Raw genomic sequence first — 13,714 nt, 5'->3', positions numbered from 1 at the left:
AAGTTCCAGTCTGTGGCTAAGACAGTGACCTGCAGATGTAGAGCTAAGGTTCTAATCCACTGCAGAGCATGAGAGATTCTAGCCGAGTGGCCTAAGTTACTAATGGCCACTTATTTCTGTAACAAATTAGGATGTTGTGCAAGTTTGGTTTGCAAATAGATTGACTCTTGAAGGCAGCGGGTTTCCCTTACGATCAAATGAAGTCATTGGAGGCAACTACCTAAATATTCAGGAAAATCTTTGTTTGTTTGTACCCTGATTCCTCTCTGGGCATAATTTTGACAATGACTGCAAGGATAGAGGATTTAAAACTGAATGGTTTTTGAAACTACAGAGTCTACCTCCTTCCTATTCTCAGCCCTTTCTCAGATTGGAGGAAGGGCAAGGTCAAGAACAATAGTGTTAAGTGGCACCGCTCCCAGGTCACACAGCTGTTTGCTTGCAGAGCTGGGAACTTTCAGTCATTCTGGTGCACTTTCCACCAAAGCACTATTTTCTTATAATTAACAAACAGTTGACTTCAAGGCACTGTGTTTTTCTCTTCTAGATGGTGGTTGAAAAAAATTGCCTTTGATATAAAAGCTCTTAAAAACATTTTTCTCATGCACTCAGATCAACAGAACACAAAACTTTCTTCCTGCCAGATTTCCCTAAGTCCCTTTTGCTTGAATTCTCTTTTCACTTTTCTTTTGAAAAGCTATGTTCTTTCTACACTTAGAAATAACAAATCTTATTTGTTCTGACAGCAGTGTGAAAACATCTATTGCATCAAAATTCCCAAGCAAAGTAAAAAAACCAATGGTCCTTTTCTGAATTTCATTAGCAGTGGCAGCAAACATTTCATCAGAACCTCAGAAGCAATACAGAAAAGAAAAGAAAAATCAAGTTAGCAAGTATATAGTTAATCTTGTACAAGATGAAAACCTGCATTATAAAATCCTGAGTGTTGTAAACTCTGCTTTAAAATCTGCCTGCAGGCTGTCTATCCTTTCAAAATATAGTGCCTGTTGTCAGAAGTAGGATTTTAAATGAAATTTATTACAGGAGTAATATGTATGATGAAATTGCATGTTTATGGAAAAGGTTTTTTGATAAAGACTGAATCAGGCCATCGGGGTGCTTTAAGACATCTTAGGATCTGAAATCAGACCAAAGGTTGTTTTTAAAGCATTCTCTGAAAACTTATTTATAGCTCTAGCCCTGAATTTACTACTGACATAAAGAGCAAGCATGAGCAGACAAGCTGGGGAGAGCTCCGAGTACCTCCTCACAAGATATGATTTACCCTAAGAAATCTTGTCAAAAAATGTTGTATGTTTGTAATTCACATGCAGAGAGGATAAATTTCTTTAAGTGCCCTGTCACTTTAGCTGCTATGGAAGGGTCATCACTTAGCAATATCTGGTGTCATTCAGGTCTAGCTGTGTTCCATCCTCCCCTGGCATTCCTGAGCCACACACTCAGAACTAATACAGAGATGGCAAGTAGCCTTAGTCATTGTCTCTAAAGGCATCTTGATCACTCCCACCCAGGGGCCCAGCAGCAGCCCTCCTACCCTGCTTAGAATCATCTTTCTCCTCTGGAGCCCACTGCTGAAACTCATATTACTTACCACACTGTATTTTAATGGTACTTTCTGTTCCAACACTAGACAGTTAGTCCTTGAGATCAGGGGCTATGTCTTTCTGACCTTGGTATATGCAGGGCCCACCAGGCATGATAAACCCTCAGTTAATGGTGGTAGGTGGGTGGGTGGAAGAGGAAGCAGTCAAGCACCTGTATATAGCTTACATTTCAGGAGACATTTAAATAATTATATGGATTAAAATACCAAGTAACATCAGAAAACCACTTTAAAAGGTGTTTATTACTTAACTTATTACAGTGTATGTAACTGTATCTGTACGTGTTGGAGTTGCTGCTCTTGAACGCCCGCTGAGGATGATGGGTGCAAGCCTGCTTTCTCTCACTCACTCTTGGCCTTTGTTCATCTCACCTCCTTTTCCTTCAAGATTCCTCCCAGTGTCAGCATCCCTCCTGCCTTCCTGTTTAGAGCCTTCCTGTGAGCTCCCACAGCCTCCTAAGCTCATGTCTACACTGGTGCCCCGCATGCTAGGCTGTAGTCACCGGTTTACTTGTATGTTTCAGTCCCCAGCCTCTATATCCTCTGTGCCTCAGAAATAGTGGTGGTCAGCAAACATTCACCAAATGAAAGTGGCACGAATCATACCTTGGGCTAATGAGGAAGAAAAAATACATTTTCTTAAAGTTTTACTCCTGATGCTAGGAAAGAAACCATAAACTCTAATACTGCAGTCTCTTAGTACAACATGAAGGTTAACCACAGTCAGTTATTCAACTGGTGTGAGAGTTGTTCTAGACTGTCATTATGAAATTAGGTTAAAACTTGAAAGCTAATGTTCCTTACTGTTTACTGACAAGGATCAAGTTTAATTGCCATCTATGTATTAACTGAAAAATAAGGAAATTGAATTAGTTCTGAAAAATAAGAGAAACAAGTCCTACTTTTAATATTCCTTTTTGCTAGCTCTCATCTGTAAATCTGTTGTGAATTGAAGCATATTTGACTATATTTCATTCTTTTTCCTTGTTCTCGCTTTGCCAGTTTTGATCTCCCTACATGTCAAATCATATTTTTGGAATGAAATAGTCACAGGCTTTTTATCATGAGCTACTGTACTGTTTAACTTAGAATTGAGAACAGAATGATAAAATTAGATACAAGAGGTTTCTGTGTGTCATCAAGTAACCTAGTCTAGTTTGGGTAACAAAAATAAAATTCCCTTTAAATAATTTTAGCTCATTCTGAAGCAACTTGGTCAAGTTGAATGGCCTTCGGTCTGTGTGAAGAGGCTGAGGAGCTCATCGCTCCTTTAATGGGCCCAGCAGAGTTTTTCCTGAACACTGAAACTTCCCTTTTCTTTATTTTGCTCCCTTTCCCCTAATTAGGACTATTATAATTAGTGTGCTCATTACCTCCCCTACATAATTTCCCTACCTCCTTGATAGTCACCCTTCATGTATTTTTGGCCTGCCTCCTTTATTCGCTCTCTAGACTGTTGTGAAATTTCGATATGAATATCCTACCTTCTCCTTCACAGGGCTCGCAGCTGAGGGCCTCAGAGAGGGAGGCCTCCCCCATCCGGTTCCCTCACCGTGCTTCTCTTGCGTCTTAAGGGAATTTCTAGCCACGGAGGAGAGCTGTAGTCAGAGACACTGGGGAGGCGGAGGCTGGCCATGTCCTGCAGCGTTGGGCATCGTGTGTTGATTGTCCCGTGGCATCTCGCTGTTTACCACCAGGTCTAGAGTAGGGGAAATGGAGCAAAATTAAGAAAAGGGAAGTAGCTGTGACCCAACCGCATCATCCTCATCACAAGCTCATAAAGGCAGAGATTTGAGACCTTTTTATGTTCCTATCGAGTCTATAAAATAAGTTCTGAGACCCTCTTTTCTCCACGCCTTCCTTATGCTTACTTTGTTTTGTCCCTGCCTTCCAGTCTCTTCTTGCCCTTGCCTCTGGGCTGTCATCTGGCGCCCATGAATGAAGCGTGTGGACTTAACACGAGTGCTAACGCTTGGACACCCGTAGGCTTTGCAGATGAAAACAAGATCAACCAGTCATCCTGCTTTGCCTTTTCAGAAACTGTCCCCCCACCCCACCCGCCAGGTTATCCATACTCATGATGTTTTTGTTACTACTTTGATACATACATTAAGTTTTTCCTCATTTTATCTCATCTTAATTATCCTAATGAAATAAATGGGAAGAAACAGGAAATTTAGCATGTATCCCCCAATTTATGATAGAGCCAAGTGGTACCTAGGTCTAGAGGTGACCCACCCTCCTGAATCCATGGCTCCCAGAACTCTTCTCTAGGTCTTATGCAGAACTCCTTTTCCACAGAAAAGCGAGGGAGCAATTTTTAACCCACCAAAGACGCCACAAGTTTGGATTCCAGCTACTGAAACTGAGCCCCTACCATGTGCCATGCATGGGACACAGAGATGAACAAAAATGGTCCCTGTTCTTCAGTTGTTTACAGATCGGGGGGGGGGATGACAGTGGCATAAACAGGTCATTACCACTGATTGACTGAGTGGGCACTTGGGGGTTGGGGAGCTGAGTGGGATGGTTTCCTAGAGGAAGGCAGCGGCCTTGGTGAAATGCTCTCCTGGGCTGCTCCTCAGTGCTGTGTGGCCCGGCCTAGGCTTTAGACACCACGGCCACTGTCCCTCCCGCTTCTGCCGCCCTACTGAGCTCTCTCTTAATTGTCACCTGTCTCAATGAGTGAAAAAAATCTGTACCTCTTGACATCTTTGGGTATGGATAAGGAAAAGGGTAAATGTTCCATGCTAAGCATATTATCAAGTACTGTGAAGTCATGAAGGAGGAAGTTTTAAAAGTGTGATTTCTTCATGTTTACAAAACGAACAAATGACTCAGATCTATTGTACACATTCAGAAGAGCTCCGTCCTAAGCTGGTCCCGATTTGAAGTCATGTGTCTTCCTTTGCATGTGGGGAAGGTTTCAAACAGGATGGGGAGTGGAGGAGGTGGCAGTTTAGAGACGAACACTTGGCTCTGGGGTGTGCGAGTCTGGCGCTCCTCCTGGGCTCTGTGCCGGTGAAGGCTCCCCACATCCTTAGCTCCTTCCTAACTTTCTGCCTTCTTTCTCCCTGTCCCTCCCGCTTGTTTTCCCTTCCTTCCCTCCTCCTCCTCCTCCTCCTCCCTCCCCCTCTCTATGCTTCTCCTACATACATACACCCCATTTTACTGACTCCTTCCAGTCGGCAAGGGGCTTTTGGGGTTGTTTCCTGTTAGGATAACTTCACACACGACCCTGAAAGTGGAAAACAGATGGCAGAGCGTCTATAGATTCGTTATCCTTGAAGTCCGGGTAGCGCAGCCCTGACTGGCTCTGAGCACTTTGCCAGCGGGGCTGCTGAGCTGCCTCTGGGGGGCCTTGCTGACTGTGTTGCTGATAGTATTACCAAGCCTTACAAGATGTGGGCGCTCAGGCTCTGACTTTTTAAAACTCCTTCCATACTGAATGTAGTTTGGAGATTGTTTTTTTCATTAACATGATGACATTGTGCCACCATAAAGAAGTAGTTTTCAATGGGTCAAAACAAATCTTGATACTCTTTGTCAAACACATGTAAAAAGGGAAAAAACGTATTTAATTAATACCAAGATTCTGTGACATTTTGTAATTGCCATGCTGAGTAAATCCAGAGGAGAACGCATTTGATTGAACTCGAGGCCTCCTTCACCTGGTAAATACGTGTTTCCTCTTCACTGAGCTTTATCCCCAAGCAGGTGTTTCTCTCTGGCTTCTTTTAATACTCTGTCCTTACCCTTGATCTTTGCCATTTTAATTACTTCCCCAACTCTAATACAAATATTATTCCGTTTGGATTGGTCACACAGGATTAGCTGTGTTAATTATATTTTCATGCTCTATGTGGTTTTGGGAGGAGGCCTCTGTCTCACCTCTCATGCCGCCATCTTCAAACCAATCCTGTCAGTAGTGCGGCTTCTTTACACTGATGTTGTACTCACTGAGGGCAGGGGTCAACTCCTCCATGGTTAAGTGTACTCCCTTCATTTTGTAGTGCCGCAGAGCATTGTGGGCAATATCTGAGATGAATTTATGGGCAGCTAGGGAGATGAGATGAATTCCATGTGTGTTCAAGGCCTCAAAGCCAGCATGGTTCAGGCAGTATCCAGTCATGATATCTGGGAATAGAGATGTGGCATCCTCCAGCTGCAATCAGGAAGTCCACTAGGGGTGTGCTGAACACCATCGGCCTCACTGCTCCATTGGCAGTGTTGAGCAGCGGGTAAACCCCGTTAGACACGGCCCCCTCTGAGGATGCCGCACCGCCTAGTGACAGCTTCCCCGCTCAGCTCAGCCAGCTCTCCAGCCTGCGCCACCCTGCGTCCCATGCCCCTGCTGCGCCTCCAGCCCCAGACACCCGTACTGTCACTGTGCCTTGTTCTTTTTGGCAGCAGTGCGCTGATGGCCGTGCTGTAGGGGCTGAGGCAGTGGAAGCCGGTGCCTCCTTGAGGTCTGAGCCTGAGCCGCCACAGTTTGTCATCTGGGTGGGAGAGGCAGCTCTATATTTCTTCTTGACCGAGCTTTGGTATTTTATAAGCACCACTACCAACTAATTTGTCTATTTCAGCTATTTTGTCAAGTTTACGAGCTTAGAGCTGTTTATGCTATTTGCTTATCCTTTCAATGTCTTTAGGAATATAGTGATATGCCCTCTTTTGGGTAATTTGCTCTTGTTTCCTTTGGTTAGCTTGGCAGAGTTCTTTCAGTTTTATTGACATTTTTTTCCCTGCAAAGAACTAGCTTTTGATTTTACAGATTTTGTTGTCTAGTTTCATTGATTTCCATTCTGTTCTTTAGTATTTCCTTCTATATTTAGCTTTGGTTTTATTTGCTTTTCTCTTTCTAGATTTTTAAGATGGGAGCTTAGATTATTCTTTGGAGTTTTCTTTCTACTGTGATTTAGTGCCTTAATTTCTGTGTAAGAATCCTGTAAATTTCATGTTGTATTTCTATTTTCACACAATTCATATTGTTTTCTCTTTGCCCTTGAAATGTCTTTATTGACCCATGGGTTATCTCAAGGTGTATTTAATTTCCACACTTGAGGTCCTGTTTTTCTTTTAACTGTTTTGTTACTGATTTTAAGTTTATTACCCTCTTATCAGAAAACATTTTGTATGAAGTGAAATTTTTTCACTTGTTAAGATTAGTTTTATGACCCAGTATGTGATCTCACAGTGTATGTCATAATGCCCACTTGAGGAGACTGTACATTCTGTGGCCAGGCTACATACTGGAATGTCATCAGGACCTGGTGGTTGGTAGTGTTGGTCTATGGTGGTGGCGTTCCAGTTACAGACTTTTCTCTTTTCAGTTGTATCAATTTTTGCTTTGTGTAATTTGAAGCTCTTTTATCAGGTGAGTATACATTTAGAATTTGATGAATGAAATCATAACATTATGTAATGCCCCTTTTTACTCCATGTAATTTTCCTAACTCTGAAGCTCTGAATATTTTGTGTGGTAGTAATATAGCCTTGAGCTTTCTTTTGTATAATGTTTTACATTTCCCTTAATGGACGTCAGATTCTCTTCACTTTCCATCATCTAAGTCTCTCTATCTCTCTCTCTCTCTCTCTCTCTCTCTCTTTCCCCCCGCTCTCTATTATTTTTGAATTCATTCCACAAAACTTTGGTTAGATAAGGATTCTCTTCTGGGTTGGCAGTTCTTTTCTTTCCTCACTTTAAAGATACTATTGAACATTCTCTGGCCTCCATTGTACTTTATGAGAATTCTCTGATCATTCAAGTTTTAGTTTATCTTTGCTTTTTAGCATTATGACATGTTTAGGCTTATCAGGCCTACCTGTTTGTTACTGATTTTGAGTTTACGCCTTATTGGGCCTAAACTCTTTGAATTTGCTCTGTTTGCTGCTTGCTGAGCATCTTGAATCTCTAAATTTACGTTTTTGTCAAAGTTTCTGCTCTTAGTAAGAATTATTTTACCTAAAAAATAAGATTTTTTCTTTGCTTTCATAGAACACCTTATAATATGAAATTTAGACACTTTGATACTGTCCCACAAGGTTCTAAGGATGTATTCATTTTTTCCAATGTTTTTTCCTGTCTTTTCTTCAGTGTAGATCATTTCTGCTGCTCTGTTATCTTCAAGTTTACACACCCTTCTATCATCTCTGTTCAGTGGTTGAGCCCATGCAATGTCTTTTGTCATTTTTGGTAATTATATTTTTCAGTTCTGAATTTCTCAATGTGGACTTTTTTTATAGTTTTTATTTTTCTGCTAGAAGTTTAGTGTTTCCAGTTTATAAGAGTATTAAGCATTACCACATTTAATATGGTTATAATAGTTGCTTTAAAGTCTTTATGTGATAATTACAACATGAGGCATCTCAAAATAGGCATCTGTCCCTTCTTTTCCTTGAGAATTTGTCACATTCTCCAGTGGCGTGTGTATGTGTGTGTTGTTTGTTTTAGCATGTGCAGTAAATTTTGGATTTTATTCTGGCCATTTTGAATATGATCATGTCATTTGTGAGTCATGTTTGTGCAGGTGCATTCAGACCATTTACATTTAGGGTGATTATGGATAGGTATGTACTTATTGCTATTGCAGGCTTTAGATTCGTGGTGACCAAATGTTCAAGGGTAACATCCTTACTATCTAAGAGTCTAATTTAACTCACTTAGTATGCTATTACACACACAAGCTAAAGGTTCTTTTTTTCTCTCTCTCCTTTTCTTCCTCCTCCATTCTTTATATATTGGGTATCGCATTCTGTACATTTTTATTACCTCTGGTGACAGCTATTTCACCTTAGAACCCTTCCATCTATAGGAGTCCCTCCAGAATACACTGTAGAGATGGTTTGTGGGAGGTAAATTCTCTCAGCTTTTGCTTATCTGGAAATTGTTTAATCCCTCCTTCAAATTTAAATGATAACCTTGCCAGGTAGAATATTCTTGGTTCGAGGCCCTTCTGCTTCATTGCATTAAATGTATCATGCCACTCCCTTCTGGCCTGTAAGGTTTCTGCTGGGAAGGCTGCTGATGGCCTGATGAGTTTTCCTTTGTGTGTGATCTGTTTACTCTCTCTGGCAGCTTTTAATAATCTGTCCTTATCCTTGATCTTTGCCATTTTAATTAGTACACGTTTTGGTGTGGTCTTCCTTGGGTCCCTGGTGTTCAGAGATCTGTGCACCTCCACGGCCTGAAAGACTATCTCCTTCCCCAGATTGGGGAAGTTTTCAGCAATTACCTCCTCAAAGACACTTTGCCTTTTTCTTTCTCTTCTTCTTCTGGTACCCCTCTAATATGAATATTGTTCGTTTGGATTGGTCACACAGTTCTCCCAATATTCTTTCATTCCTAGAGACCCTTCTTTCCTTTTGCTCTTTCAGGATTAGTTGTGTTAATTATATTTTCATGCTCTATGTGGTTTTGGGAGGAGGCCTCTGTCTCACCTCTCATGCCGCCATCTTCAAACCAATCCTGTCAGTAGTGTGGCTTCTTTACACTGATGTTGTACTCACTGAGGGCAGGGGTCAACTCCTCCATGGTTAAGTGTACTCCCTTCATTTTGTGGTACTGCAGAGCATTGTGGGCAATATCTGAGATGAATTTATGTGCAGCTAGGGAGATGAGCTGAATTCCATGTGTGTTCAAGGCCTCAAAGCCAGCATGGTTCAGGCAGTATCCAGTCATGACATCTGGGAATAGAGATGTGGCATCCTCCAGCTGCAATCAGGAAGTCCACTGGAGGTGTGCTGAACACTGTCGGCCTCACTGCTCCATTGGCAGTGTTGAGCAGCGGGTAAACCCCGTTAGACACGGCCCCCTCTGAGGATGCCGCACCGCCTAGTGACAGCTTCCCCGCTCAGCTCAGCCAGCTCTCCAGCCTGCGCCACCCTGCTTCCCATGCCCCCTGCTGCGCCTCCAGCCCCAGACACCCGTACTGTCACTGTGCCTTGTTCTTTTTGGCAGCAGTGCGCTGATGGCCGTGCTGTAGGGGCTGAGGCAGTGGAAGCCGGTGCCTCCTTGAGGTCTGAGCCTGAGCCGCCACAGTTTGTCATCTGGGTGGGAGAGGCAGCTCTATATTTCCTCTTGACCGAGTTTTGGTATTTTATAAGCACCACCACCAACTAATTTGTCTATTTCCGCTATTTTGTCAAGTTTACGAGCTTAGAGCTGTTTATGCTATTTGCTTATCCTTTCAATGTCTTTAGGAATATAGTGATATGCCCTCTTTTGGGTAATTTGCTCTTGTTTCCTTTGGTTAGCTTGGCAGAGTTCTTTCAGTTTTATTGACATTTTTTTCCCTGCAAAGAACTAGCTTTTGATTTTACAGATTTTGTTGTCTAGTTTCATTGATTTCCATTCTGTTCTTTAGTATTTCCTTCTATATTTAGCTTTGGTTTTATTTGCTTTTCTCTTTCTAGATTTTTAAGATGGGAGCTTAGATTATTCTTTGGAGTTTTCTTTCTACTGTGATTTAGTGCCTTAATTTCTGTGTAAGAATCCTGTAAATTTCATGTTGTATTTCTATTTTCACACAATTCATATTGTTTTCTCTTTGCCCTTGAAATGTCTTTATTGACCCATGGGTTATCTCAAGGTGTATTTAATTTCCACACTTGAGGTCCTGTTTTTCTTTTAACTGTTTTGTTACTGATTTTAAGTTTATTACCCTCTTATCAGAAAACATTTTGTATGAAGTGAAATTTTTTCACTTGTTAAGATTAGTTTTATGACCCAGTATGTGATCTCACAGTGTATGTCATAATGCCCACTTGAGGAGACTGTACATTCTGTGGCCAGGCTACATACTGGAATGTCATCAGGACCTGGTGGTTGGTAGTGTTGGTCTATGGTGGTGGCGTTCCAGTTACAGACTTTTCTCTTTTCAGTTGTATCAATTTTTGCTTTGTGTAATTTGAAGCTCTTTTATCAGGTGAGTATACATTTAGAATTTGATGAATGAAATCATAACATTATGTAATGCCCCTTTTTACTCCTTGTAATTTTCCTAGCTCTGAAGCTCTGAATATTTTGTGTGGTAGTAATATAGCCTTGAGCTTTCTTTTGTTTAATGTTTTACGTTTCCCTTAATGGACGTCAGATTCTCTTCGCTTTCCATCATCTAAGTCTCTCTATCTCTCTGTCTGTCTCTCTCTCTCTGTCTCCCCCCGCTCTCTATTATTTTTGAATTCATTCCACAAAACTTTTGCTTAGATAAGGATTCTCTTCTGGTTTGGCAGTTCTTTTCTTTCCTCACTTTAAAGATACTATTGAACATTCTCTGGCCTCCATTGTACTTTATGAGAATTCTCTGATCATTCAAGTTTTAGTTTATCTTTGCTTTTTAGCATTATGACATGTTTAGGCTTATCAGGCCTACCTGTTTGTTACTGATTTTGAGTTTACGCCTTATTGGGCCTAAACTCTTTGAATTTGCTCTGTTTGCTGATTGCTGAGCATCTTGAATCTCTAAATTTACATTTTTGTCAAAGTTTCTGCTCTTAGTAAGAATTATTTTACCTAAAAAATAAGATTTTTTTCTTTGCTTTCATAGAACACCTTATAATATGAAATTTAGACACTTTGATACTGTCCCACAAGGTTCTAAGGATGTATTCATTTTTTCCAATGTTTTTTCCTGTCTTTTCTTCAGTGTAGATCATTTCTGCTGCTCTGTTATCTTCAAGTTTACACACCCTTCTATCATCTCTGTTCAGTGTTTGAGCCCATGCAATGTCTTTTGTCATTTTTGGTAATTATATTTTTCAGTTCTGAATTTCTCAATGTGGATTTTTTTTATAGTTCTTATTTTTCTGCTAGAAGTTTAGTGTTTCCAGTTTATAAGAGTATTAAGCATTACCACATTTAATATGGTTATAATAGTTGCTTTAAAGTCTTTATGTGATAATTACAACATGAGGCATCTCAAAATAGGCATCTGTCCCTTCTTTTCCTTGAGAATTTGTCACATTCTCCAGTGGCGTGTGTATGTGTGTGTTGTTTGTTTTAGCATGTGCAGTAAATTTTGGATTTTATTCTGGCCATTTTGAATATGATCATGTCATTTGTGAGTCATGTTTGTGCAGGTGCATTCAGACCATTTACATTTAGGGTGATTATGGATAGGTATGTACTTATTGCTATTGCAGGCTTTAGATTCGTGGTGACCAAATGTTCAAGGGTAACATCCTTACTATCTAAGAGTCTAATTTAACTCACTTAGTATGCTATTACACACACAAGCTAAAGGTTCTTTTTTTCTCTCTCTCCTTTTCTTCCTCCTCCATTCTTTATATATTGGGTATCGCATTCTGTACATTTTTATTACCTCTGGTGACAGCTATTTCACCTTAGAACCCTTCCATCTATAGGAGTCCCTCCAGAATACACTGTAGAGATGGTTTGTGGGAGGTAAATTCTCTCAGCTTTTGCTTATCTGGAAATTGTTTAATCCCTCCTTCAAATTTAAATGATAACCTTGCCAGGTAGAATATTCTTGGTTCGAGGCCCTTCTGCTTCATTGCATTAAATGTATCATGCCACTCCCTTCTGGCCTGTAAGGTTTCTGCTGGGAAGGCTGCTGATGGCCTGATGAGTTTTCCTTTGTGTGTGATCTGTTTACTCTCTCTGGCAGCTTTTAATAATCTGTCCTTATCCTTGATCTTTGCCATTTTAATTAGTACACGTTTTGGTGTGGTCTTCCTTGGGTCCCTGGTGTTCAGAGATCTGTGCACCTCCACGGCCTGAAAGACTATCTCCTTCCCCAGATTGGGGAAGTTTTCAGCAATTACCTCCTCAAAGACACTTTGCCTTTTTCTTTCTCTTCTTCTTCTGGTACCCCTCTAATATGAATATTGTTCGTTTGGATTGGTCACACAGTTCTCCCAATATTCTTTCATTCCTAGAGACCCTTCTTTCCTTTTGCTCTTTCAGGATTAGTTGTGTTAATTATATTTTCATGCTCTATGTGGTTTTGGGAGGAGGCCTCTGTCTCACCTCTCATGCCGCCATCTTCAAACCAATCCTGTCAGTAGTGTGGCTTCTTTACACTGATGTTGTACTCACTGAGGGCAGGGGTCAACTCCTCCATGGTTAAGTGTACTCCCTTCATTTTGTGGTACTGCAGAGCATTGTGGGCAATATCTGAGATGAATTTATGTGCAGCTAGGGAGATGAGCTGAATTCCATGTGTGTTCAAGGCCTCAAAGCCAGCATGGTTCAGGCAGTATCCAGTCATGACATCTGGGAATAGAGATGTGGCATCCTCCAGCTGCAATCAGGAAGTCCACTGGAGGTGTGCTGAACACTGTCGGCCTCACTGCTCCATTGGCAGTGTTGAGCAGCGGGTAAACCCCGTTAGACACGGCCCCCTCTGAGGATGCCGCACCGCCTAGTGACAGCTTCCCCGCTCAGCTCAGCCAGCTCTCCAGCCTGCGCCACCCTGCTTCCCATGCCCCCTGCTGCGCCTCCAGCCCCAGACACCCGTACTGTCACTGTGCCTTGTTCTTTTTGGCAGCAGTGCGCTGATGGCCGTGCTGTAGGGGCTGAGGCAGTGGAAGCCGGTGCCTCCTTGAGGTCTGAGCCTGAGCCGCCACAGTTTGTCATCTGGGTGGGAGAGGCAGCTCTATATTTCCTCTTGACCGAGTTTTGGTATTTTATAAGCACCACCACCAACTAATTTGTCTATTTCCGCTATTTTGTCAAGTTTACGAGCTTAGAGCTGTTTATGCTATTTGCTTATCCTTTCAATGTCTTTAGGAATATAGTGATATGCCCTCTTTTGGGTAATTTGCTCTTGTTTCCTTTGGTTAGCTTGGCAGAGTTCTTTCAGTTTTATTGACATTTTTTTCCCTGCAAAGAACTAGCTTTTGATTTTACAGATTTTGTTGTCTAGTTTCATTGATTTCCATTCTGTTCTTTAGTATTTCCTTCTATATTTAGCTTTGGTTTTATTTGCTTTTCTCTTTCTAGATTTTTAAGATGGGAGCTTAGATTATTCTTTGGAGTTTTCTTTCTACTGTGATTTAGTGCCTTAATTTCTGTGTAAGAATCCTGTAAATTTCATGTTGTATTTCTATTTTCACACAATTCATATT

The 13,714-nt window shown here is 41.3% G+C and overlaps 1 protein-coding gene across 1 annotated transcript in view; it reads left to right on the top strand.

Moving 5' to 3' along the window:
• Positions 1 to 13,714, top strand: part of LOC140849253 (serine/threonine-protein kinase TAO1-like) — a 173,109-nt gene that overhangs the window by 71,198 nt on the left and 88,197 nt on the right.

This window comes from Manis javanica, chromosome 4 (genome assembly GCF_040802235.1).
Source record: "Manis javanica isolate MJ-LG chromosome 4, MJ_LKY, whole genome shotgun sequence".
NCBI classification, from domain to species: Eukaryota; Metazoa; Chordata; class Mammalia; order Pholidota; family Manidae; genus Manis; species Manis javanica.
Note: the sequence above shows the minus strand (reverse complement) of the source record. Positions and strands in the feature narration are given on the sequence as shown.